The 11,525-nt window shown below is 38.0% G+C and overlaps 1 protein-coding gene across 4 annotated transcripts in view; it reads left to right on the top strand.

Annotated features, from left to right (window-relative positions):
* The window catches only part of HOMER1 (homer scaffold protein 1), a 169,081-nt gene that overhangs the window by 83,729 nt on the left and 73,827 nt on the right, over positions 1 to 11,525 (top strand). The window lies entirely within an intron of this gene.

The raw sequence follows: 11,525 nt of genomic DNA, 5'->3' as shown, positions 1-11,525 counted from the left end.
GAAATGATTAAATTTGACCTTTATATATCAACAATAATATAGTTAGTTTCTCTAAGTAGTAAAAAGAAAGGTTCTTTGTAAGAGTTTTGACAACAATCAGTGCCTTTTAATAAAATTAAATGGCCTGAGCGACCAGTAAGCTCTGTGTGTATTGGAAGAACTCTAATGAATTCAGTTTTTATTGTAAAGAGAGAATCTCTTGAGTAATGCTCAAAGGGGTGACTACTTCACCTGTTAAATGATGTATTGTGTCCTCCCTGCCAGTGCTGACATGCAGTCACGTACGTGTGTGTGCGCGCGCGCATGCACGCTGAGGGGAAAGCGGGCAGGAGAGGGGGTGGAGGCAGAAGAAGATAGGCAGAGTGTGTATTTGGCTTTCGCTTCAACCAGCGTATCCTCTACTACTGTAGAGCACTTGTCTCTGTGTTATTGTCCTTTCCCTTGTACTGAAGAATTTCAAGGCCAGCATGCTGGTTGCCCACTGATAAAGTATATGGGGTAGTAGAAGAGCATCCTGCTTCCCCCTCACTCCTGTCACTGGATCCCCTGGTACTCCTCAGGGTAGTCCATAAGGAGTTTTATTGTCAATATCATGTTCTTTGAAATGAAAATGTTAGCCAGCCATAATTTTCTTAATTTAACTCAAATCTTTGAATTTTTTCTAAAGATTTTCCTAGTTGTGACAATCCCAATAAGTAACAATATAATCTAGAGATTACTTAGGGCTGTAAAGGATTTTTTAAAATTGTTAAACCATAATAAATGGTTTTCCATTTAAATATTTTGGATGCTTTCTATACTTTCAAATATTGTGATTTCAATTAACACACACAATGCAAAGTGTACAGTGCTCACTTTCTATGTTTTTACAAATACTTGCATAATTTTTCAATTCATCTACTACAAGCACTGCAATGTAATCTCTTTATCGTGACAGTTGAACTTAAAAATGTACAAAAAAACCTGCATTCAAAAATAAAAAAGTGTAAAACTTTGGAGTCAAAAGTCTAATCAATGCTCCTACTTATTTTAGCAACTGGCTGTACAAGTAACTTTGTTTACATTTGCAAGAGTTAATTCTGCCCACTTATTTACAATCTCATCTTATAGTGAGAACAGGCATTTGTATGGCACTTTTTATAGCTGGTGTCACAAGATATTTACATGCCAGGTATGCTAAAGATTCGTGTCATGCTTCAACCACCATTCCAGAGGAAATATGTCCATGCTGATGATGGGCTCTGCTAGATAGTGATCAACAGCAGTGCGGCCCAACATAGGTTCATTTTCCTCTTCTGAGTCTGATGCAATGCCATCAGCAGAAGGTTGGTTTTCGGTTTTAGTGGTTCAGGTTCTGTAATTTCTGCATCAGAGAGTTGCATTTAAGGCCTCTGGAAGCATGCTCCATCCTTTGTGCCTCTCAGATTTTGGAAGGCACTTCTGATTTTTAAACCTTGGATTTAGTGCTGGTTTAGCTGTAGAAATTTCACATTTGACGAAATGCAAAGAGGGTACCAATCTGCAGCAAAAGCATTCTTAAAGTGTACATGAGCTGCATCATTATCCGCAACTGCTATAACATGAATTATATCGCAGAATGCAGGTCAACACATCCGGAACCATACAATTTCTCCCCCTCTGCCCCTGGGAATTCAGTCATAAATATAAGTCATGCATTATTTTTAATAAGCGTCATCAGTGTGGAAGCATGTCCTCTGGAGTGGTGGCTGAAGCATGAAAAGGTGTATGAATGTTTAGTGCAATGTTTCTTAAACTTTTTAAGACCGAGGAACACCAAACAAAAAAATTTTTTTTGAGGAACACCAAGGACTTTTTTTGTTGAGGGAGGGGAAAAAGAAAGGGGGGGAGGGGTTGGAGGGGAAGTTATTGAACTTGCCCTTTTAAGGGTGGCCATTTTCAACTCTGTTCTCTCCGGCACACCTCTGACTGCCTCGCAGCACACCAGTGTGCCATGGAACACAGTTTAAGAAACACTGGTTAAGTGTATCTGGTGTGTAAATACCTTGCAATGTCAGATACAAAAATGCAATGGGAATGCCTGTTCTCACTTTCAGGTGATCTTGCAAATAAGAAGCTGGCAGCATTATCTCTTGTAGCTATAAACAAACTAAGACTAAGAAGAATTTTAGATACTAAATGTTTACATGGATTTGAGGGCAACAATGCAACGCAATCTTGTAAATTGTGCTTTCAAGATAAAGAAATCATACTACAGTACTTGTATTTTTCAGTACACTTTATACTATTACCTTTTATCATTTTTAAAGTGCAAATATTTGTAAAAAAAAAATAAAGTGGACATAGCTTGCTAAACAGATGAATTTATTTCTAATCTCAGGAACAGTCAAAGTCTTCAAGCATTCAAAAACCAGATCACTCAAATCCTGTACTGAAAAAAATTCTTATAAATACTATATATGTCTCCATAAACCTGGATTGTGTCCTTTGGTACTTAAAAAAGGCATCAAATTCAGAGTTCTCTATTGGTCAAGGTACTTGATTTTTAAGTATAGCGGTTAGGATTCCCTCGAGCATGTCTCAAGGATACAAATATTTGATGCCTACTATTTATTCAAATACCATTCTCATATTTAAAGTGATGAGTTTCTTGTCCTTTTTGAGGCACTGGAGAAAGAGCTCTATCCTATTCAAATTTTTCTGAGATTGTAGGTGAGTGATAAGTTTTCTATTGTTTGATTACTGTTTATTATAGTTTTTTCTAGTTAAATGTCCTTGAGAGAAGTATTCTTTAATTTTGGTTATAATATTATGATTGTTTTGTATTTGTCCATGCATGCTGCCACGCATGGCAGTGTTCTGAGACAGTTTGGTCTAAAATGCTGTGAGAATATATACACAGTTTACAGTAGTATGAGTTTTAAGACTGTGGCCCTTATCTTGCTTCCAAAAGGCATCTTTAAGGGATGAGTTGTAAGAAAATCCTTCTGTGAAAGATAGTCACATCACCTTGTGGGGTTCTTGCACACACTTGCATCTCTTTTTTTTTAAACTGCTTGAACTAGCTGAAAAAACATTTCAGTAGATTTAAAGTGCATGCTAGACCACCTTATTGTAGGACTATGGATTCCAAGCTGCCATATTTAATTCTGCAAGTATCTATCCTGTGATACTTTTTGTGTAGCTACATTGAAGAGTACAACATCTATCACAAAGATCCTTCCTTTTAAACATCTCTCTAAACACCTTAAAACATTTAAATCTTGTGTTACAAAAAAATGAACACCAAATACATGTTGTGAATCCTACAAAAATGTATTCCAAAATGAGCAAAGCAGCCTATCCTGAAGAATTTTAACAAGTACACAATTCCTTTGTAGAAATGGCATCTCTTAAGTCACAAGTGGGAAAAGAGATGTAGAATTTACACCCACATATTTTCAGTAACAACAAATGTCCTCTTACTTGGATCTGAAACCTCAAAAGTGTATTTGGTAAAAGGTAATTCCTAATAAGCTATTGAGAGCTTTTCTTCCACCAAAAATATCAAATCAAATAATTTTTAATTATTAGGAAAAAATTATGATAAAGATGTTAAGCTAGATAGCCTTTTATGAAAAATAAGGGTTCTGCGCTCTCAGGTCACCCAATGCCTGTTTAATCATCTCTAACCAGACCTAGTTCTTAAAATTGTAATAACTACAGTTATGTCCCAATTGGCTAGGGAAGTTCATAGGTGAAAGTATATAATAAACAGAATATTTTGCCCCTTCAGAGACCTAGCTGAATATGATACTTACAAAATGTTTTAAATCCTCTTCAGAAATCACAGAATACTAAGACTGGAAGGGACCTTGAAAGGTCATCGAGTCCAGTCCCCTGCTCTCATAGCAGGACCCAGTACTGTCTAGACCATCCCTGATAGACCTTTATCTAACATACTCTTAAATATCTCCAGAGATGGAGATTCCACAACCTCCCTAGGCAATTTATTCCAGCGTTTAACCACCGTGACAGTTAGGTTGGACATTAAGAAAAAGTTCCTAAACCTCCCTTGCTGCAGTTTAAGCCCATTGCTTCTTGCTCTATCCTCAGAGGTGCCCAACATTTGTATTCATCAGAGAGATGCCCGTAAACTGGTGACTTTTTAAGTCAGCCTGTTGAGAGGTTATGTTCACCGCTCACTTCAGTGGAGACACATTTAAAGGTTTGAAATCTTGAGTATTTGTAGCAAAACTGTTTCAATCTGTCTTGCAGGCAAGAAATATTTAATTGTCATTCACACACTACCTACTTTCCTCTGCCTTTCCGAGACAGAACTGTCCAAAACACACCTAAGCAGCATGTTACAAATGTTATGTGCTAGGAGAAAGTAAATCCACTGATGAAAAATGAAAGAAGAATCTACTCATTAAGACTTATTCTCTCTCTGATACTTCTAAGGAAAAAGTTTTCATCAAATACAAAAGAAAAACAGTTTTATATAATTCTCTGCTGCCAGACAAATCTTCCATTACATAGTTGTTCATCAATTGATCACTCCAGCTCAATAAACTGTCTTATGTACCTAACTTTATTCTGTATCAGTCCGGTTCTTACAAAGCAGAAGAAAGGCTTGAATGTAGACTTGAGATGCCTGTTCTCCTCATGACAACTAGAAAGGAGTCCAACTGAAGGGCATATAAATTTAAAGAGAAAAAGGCTTAATGTATGGCTTGTAAGCTTAAGAGCCTTTTACTTGTGTTACAAAAAAATAGCTGCTTCACTATCTCTTACCTATCCAGCATAAACTCAAGGTTAGTTTGGTGTTGGTTTTGATTTTTTATGAATAGATACAAGATGAATTCATCTCCTAATTTCCGGTTGTCTGATTTAGCCAAGGTCTGATGCATCTAAAACCTCTATCTAATGTTCTTTAATAATACCTATCGGTTATATAGTGCTTTTTCGTCAGCACATCTAAAAGTGCTTCACAATGGAAATTAGTATCAGCAGCAGTAAAGGACAGTGCATTGTCTCACACACAGCAAAAAAACCCTATACAGTTCCCAGGAGTCCATAGCATAGGCTCCAAACCAGCTTTTAAGTAATTTATGGTGAAAACTGATTTAAAGTGGTATGCATTAGTGTACATCAAGTTTTGCAAAGACAAGGCTGTCAGGTTTCACACTTAACTCTCTTTCTGCACATACACAATAAACTTTTTTTTAAACACAGTTTTATTCGTGTTATGGTTTACCCTAGATTTTTATAGTATTAAATGTGGCCTTACATGTTCATCAGAGTTGAGCTAATGGATTAGTGCTGCACCTTTTAAATATATTTTTAAAAACTTATATTTGACTGAAATGTCCTCTGGTTGCTAGAGTACTTGTCAGTCCTCCAGGGACCAGTTTCATGCCTCACTGGATTTATATAAAACTGAGGCAGTCATGCAGACTAAAGTGGGTTGCGTGTGTGTGGTGGGCTTGTGTTTTGTTTTGTTTTGGAGTAAGCACATTTCTTAAAATAACAGGGTTTTTTCCCCTCCCTCTGCAGGCTTTCTGTTTTTTCTTGATTTATTGCTTTTGCCCTCAAACATACCCACTGCAGTTTGTCCATTCTCTAATTCCTCTTAGGTTCCTGTGGTACAAAACTCTACTGCACTGCTCATCTTTGCTATGTTTGGCTAAAAATCCTTCTAAAATAAACAATGTAAAATGTTTCAGAGATCAGGACCCGAATTCAAATGTGAGTGTATGTACATGCAAAGAAGTCTAGGTTGGTGTAACTTGCTGAAAGGCCAGAGAAATAATGTATGATGAATAATAACTACCAGCAGAGAGTAGTCTTCTTCTGTCAGTTATTCCTTCCCTAAGATTGACACGACAGTTATCTGAACATAGACCATTTTTAAATTTGGGCTTTGAGGTATTAATAAGTTCTCTTTTCTGGACAAAGAACAATTTTACATTGAAAATCTGATAACTCATCTCTCCACATGTATTCTGGGAAAACTGTTTCAACCCTTTAAACTTTGTCTAGGAGCACAAGTAGTTTCTTAGATGAATCCTAGCAGTGAAAAGTACATCCTGGCCCCAAAGTCAGAACAATACATGCTCTTAGACAAAGAATTAGCTGTACTGGAAATTGCTAAATTTGGTAACACTCCCTTTTAAAATTTCCAGTAAGCTTTTGTTCCAGGGAGAGGTACAGCATCCTTACACAGACCTGTTTCCCAAGTATTCTAAGAAAGACACCAGGGGGAAAAATAGGGAGGAACTAGTTGAATATTTGCAAGTGGAAGACAGTTTGGGTGGAAGTGATCATGAAGTCACAGAGGTCATGATTTTAAGCAGTGATAGAGGAGAGAACAGCAAGAGAGACCATGTATTTCAGGAAGGCAAATTTTAGTAAACTCGGCTGGTAGGTAAGGTCCCATGGGAAGCAAGAATAGGAGGAAAAACAACTGAAGAGAGATGGCAGTTTTTTCAAGGGAACATTATTAAGGGCCCAAAAGCAAACTATTTCCACTACTTAGGAAAGATAGAAAGTATGGCAGCAGTCCACCTTGGATCAATCAGGAGATCTTATATGATCTCAAAATCAAAAAGGAGTCCTGTAAAAAGTAGAAACTAGGACTGATTACAAAGGATGAATATAAGCAAACAAGACAGGTATGCAGGACCAATATTAGAAAGGCAAAGGCACACAACGAGCTCAAACTAGCTAAAGACGTAAAGGGCAACAAGACGACTTTCTAGAAATATATAAGAAGCAAGAGGAAGACCAAGGAGAGGGTAGGCCCATTGCTTAATGAAGAGAGAGAAACAATAACAGGAAATTTGGAAATGGCAGAGGTGTTTAATGACTTATTTATTTCAGTTTTTGTCCAGATGAGTGGTGACAGGATGCCTAACTTAGAGAATGCTGGTGGAAATGGGGTAGGTTTAGAAGTTAAAATGAACGAACAAGTTAGAAATTACATAGAAAAGTTAGATATTTACAAGTCACCAGGGCCTGATGAAATGCATCCTACAATACTCGAGCTGATAGCTAAAGGCTCAGGTACCTCCTCTGTCATCTTTGAAAAATCATGGAAGTTGGGAGAGATTCCAGAAGACTAGAAAAGGGCAAATATAGTGCTCATCTATAAAAAGGAAATAAGAACAACCCAGGAAACTACGGACCAGTCAGTTTAACTTCTGTGCCAGGGAAGATAATTGAGCAGGTAATGAAGGAGTTCATCTGGAAGAAAACAAGGTTATAGGTAACATCCAGCATGGATTTGTAAAGAATAAATCGTATCAGACCAATCTGATAGCTTTCTTTGATAGAACAACAAGTCTTGTGGATAAGGGAGAAGCGGTGGATGTGGTATGCCTAGACTTCAGTAAGGCATTTGATACAGTCTCGCATGACCATCTTATCAGTAAACTAGGCAAATAAAACTGAAATGGGGCTACTATGAGTTGGATGCACAACTAGCTGCATAGTTGTTCTCAGAGAGTAGTTATTAACAGTTCACAGTCCTGTTGGAAGGGCATAACAAATGGGGTTCCACAGGGGTCTGTTGTGGGACTGATTTTGTTCAATATCTTCTTCAGTGATTTAGATGATGGCATAGAGAGTATGATTATTAAGTTTGCAGATGATACCAAGCTGGGAGGGGTTGCAACTGCTCTGGAGGATAGGGTCATCATTCAAAATGATCTGGACAAACAGGAGAAATGGTCTGAGGTAAATAAGATGAAGTTTAATAAGGATAAATGCAAAGTACTCCACTTAGGAAGGAACAATCAGCTTTGCATATACAGAATGGGAAGTGATTGTCTAGGAAGGAGTACTGCTGAAAGGGATTTAGGGGTCATTGTGGATGACAAGTTAAACATGAGTCAACAGTGTGACGCTTCTGCAAAAATAGCAAACATGATTCTGGGATGCATTAATAAGAGTGTTATGAGCAAGACATGATAAGTCATTCTTCTGCTCTTCTCTGTGCTGATTAGACCTCAGTTGGAGTGTTGTGTCCAGTTCTAGGCAACACATTTCAAGAAGGATGTGGAAAAATTGGAGATGGTCTAGAGAAGAGCAACAAAAATCATGAAAGGTCTAGAAAACATGACCTGTGAGGGAAGACTGAAAGAACTGGGCTTGTTTAGTTTTGTTTAGAAAAGAGAAGACTGAGAGGGGCCATGATAGTGGTTTTCAAGTATCTGAAAGGGTGTTACAAGAAGGAGGGAGAAAAATTGTTCTCCTTGGCCTCTGAGAATAGGACAAAAAGGAATGGGCTTAAATTGCAGCAAGGGAGGTTTAGGTTGGGCAGTAGGAAAAACTTACTGCCTGTCAGGGTGGATAAACACTGGAATAAATTGCCTAGCAGGGTTGCGAAATCTCCCTTGCTGGAGATATTTAAGAGCAGGTTAGACAGACACTTTTGTCAGGCATGATCTAGACGGTGCTTGGTCCTGTTGTGAGGGCAGGGAACTGGACTTGTTGACCTCATAAGGTCCCCTTCCAGTTCTATGATTCTAAGATTTAATGAAGTTAAGGCCTAATACAGTAAATAACATAGCCTTGTATGCCTATGTTGGGTACGCCCACTGTAGCTCCTTTAATATTACGCACATTTACTTCCAGCTTGCATTTTAGTAGGGTTTTCCAGCAGAAGCCATAGTTATCCCCTTTCCTTAGAATAAGATATTTCATATGGTAACTAATGGCAATGACTTGACAGTGGCAACCCCTGAGAGAGTTACCTAAAAGAGCAATTAACACTGACTTTATTTGAGTATAGCAGAGGAAAACAAACTGGGTATTGTTTACTGTTCAGGAGTCCTCTGTTAAATCTTAGAATCTCTAAGACTATGATTTTTGCTGAAATTAAGGAAGTTTAGTTGTGTGCTATAAATCTCAGTCTCCTACAAAGACACTGTCAAAATTTCTGAGCAGGTATCTCAGACAATATTACCAGTTTTGAATTTTTGGCTCTTTATTTAATTTGTGTTCATAGCGGAGTTGGTAATGGCTGTCATATTGTTGTCTGTTTCTGAATCTTAATGTGGCTGACCAAGAGGAACTGTGTTCAATCGAGAGCAGCTATTCACAACTTCTGAAAACTGAGCCACTTGAGAGAAATTAAGCTAGTTGTGCTCCCACCCCTTCCTTCCCACTTAAACTGTGAATGTTTTAACCATCTTCATTTAAACATTTTCATACCCCTTCATCTAATCAGTCTTACACTAGGTAGCCCAGGAGGAGAGATGTACCCCATGCTTTCATACGTTAGAGATCCACATTAATCACCACCACATACTGCATAATTAGAGCTCAAAAGGTTTTTTTACAACAATTGGCATTTATAAAGGCCCTATCAAGGGCCCTTAATAGCTATTGATAAATCTCTCACTTCTCATGGTGAATTATCAATTGTGGATTCACACAAACTGTTTAGGAAATTCACAACAGTGTTTTGATAAGCACGAAAGACTAATATTGTTTTCAGAAGCTCCGTGCCCCCCACCTGGTCCTGGCCTACCAAATTACTTGTAAACAACTCCATTTGAGTCGGAACAAATTTCTTTGCTAGAAGTTTCTTCTCTGGTAGTGGCTGGAGAATCTTCTTCCGATGACATCTAAATTGTAGACCTTAGACTACAAATTCTTTTATTTCAAAATTAAATCGGGTGAACTGGATTTTTGAATTGTGCCTCACTGGATACAGAGGGGCTATCAGCAGATGAATGCAGCTCCAGTCCTGCACCACCCAGCCTGATATACATTAGAGCTATTCAGAAACTCTCTTATAGGACGAGTCAAAAGTCTTTCAGCATTGATATGCGAGTGGGAGTTCAGCTATATCTAAGTGGAGTGCTTCTCTGTCTTGGAACACCACTTCATCTCTCCTTACAGCAGGAGTAATGGGGAAACTAGCGTAGGATTGGACTCCACTGCCTCTGCCAACTTTGTAGCAGTAGAGAATTCCTCTGTGCAATTTGTGCTGCCTGCATTGGCACCAATTCCATGTGCTGTTTGGTTGGAGTACCCATGGGGAAAAATATTGACATCCCTGTGGATCAGGTCCTTCCCTTCAATCTCCAGCACTTTTCACCTGCTTGGACCAGCTATACAGCAGTGTGCAGGAAGCACAGGAGGGACCGAACAAGGGTAGGGCACACACTGTAGGGAGTGGGATAGGGCAGGAAGAGGTAGGGTAGGTGTGTGGCCTTGGGGAAGGGAGATGAGGCCTGGGGCAGAGCAGAGGACTAGCAAACCTTCCTCCCCACTAGAATTGATACAGTCAATGTGTCTCACTGTCTAAATTGTGTAAAGCAGCTGCAGTGGCCTGAAGATTCCAACTCCAAATCTCTACATGTACAATTCTGCAAACCTACCTAAATCATGCTGCTAAACTGTCCGTCTTTGATAACCTTACATAAAAAACTAGACTTAATGGGCGCCTTTCATTTCATGATGTGGCTGATGCCTCCACATTTTGTGGGGAACAAAAATCACAAAACTTTTTAAAAGGCCATTAAATGATTGGAACTATTAAAATATTTCTTGAGTTTGATTTAATGTCAAACACTAATCTTCATCCAGATGTTACTTTGCTTTTAAAATTCATTTAAAATACCGGATATAATATCTGGCGTCTCTAAAGTACTTCTGTAATACCAAGAAATCTCTTTACTGTGATGCAAGGGAGGAGAAAATTTTACCTAGTGCTTTAGGGAAAACTCCTGTTATAACATGAAAGCCCATGAAATTTTAAATGTTCTCACAAAGCAGACAGCTTGTTTTTAGCAATCTCATTCAAAAGGCCCACATAGAGATTATTGCATGGCACGCTATGAATCCATTGTTTTGTCAGATGTAATTAAAGGATTTCTAAAGATCTTCACTACCCCAAAATTCAAAGGTGTACTAGTGTAGAAGAGCCCAACTGATATAATAAATTTCTTGGGGAACTGCAAAGAGAATTGCTCAGTCAGATCTATGAACTTACACGGAACCACACTGAATCCGGCATTGATCCATCCATACAGTTCTCTCTGCAGGCTCAGGCATTTATTTGTGCCACTTCCGTTAAGTACTGTATTTTGTTGTTGCAAAATTCTTATTGGGATTGTCACAGCATAACTTCATTAGAATTTCATAAAATTTCACAAAGTATTAGGACAGAATTATCTTTGCGGCTGTAAGAAAATACTAATTTTCTTTTACCTATTGTCATTTACAATTTTTACAATCACTATTACAAGTACACTAATTAGACTTATTTTTGCTGGTATCTGCATATTTATAAATATTCCTTATTGTTATTTCTAAAGAGTAAACTGTTGATAGGATTGAAATACAATGCTGCTGTGTATGCAGATAGTACAGTTGTATTGTAGTTCAGTGAGATCTTTTTTTATAATTGACGTCCTACATGTTCCATGTAGACATTTGGCAAAATCTCATTCCTTGCATTTGAAAACACTCTATGAAGAATATTCCAGCCAAGTAGGGGTTTATTAGTTTGGAGGAATCTGTGTAGCTTAAATGCCAAATGTGGATTTAAA

The sequence above is a fragment of the Pelodiscus sinensis genome, chromosome 6 (genome assembly GCF_049634645.1).
Source record: "Pelodiscus sinensis isolate JC-2024 chromosome 6, ASM4963464v1, whole genome shotgun sequence".
NCBI lineage: Eukaryota > Metazoa > Chordata > Testudines > Trionychidae > Pelodiscus > Pelodiscus sinensis.
The sequence above is the reverse complement of the archived record's forward strand: the minus strand, read 5'-3'. Positions and strand labels throughout refer to the sequence as shown.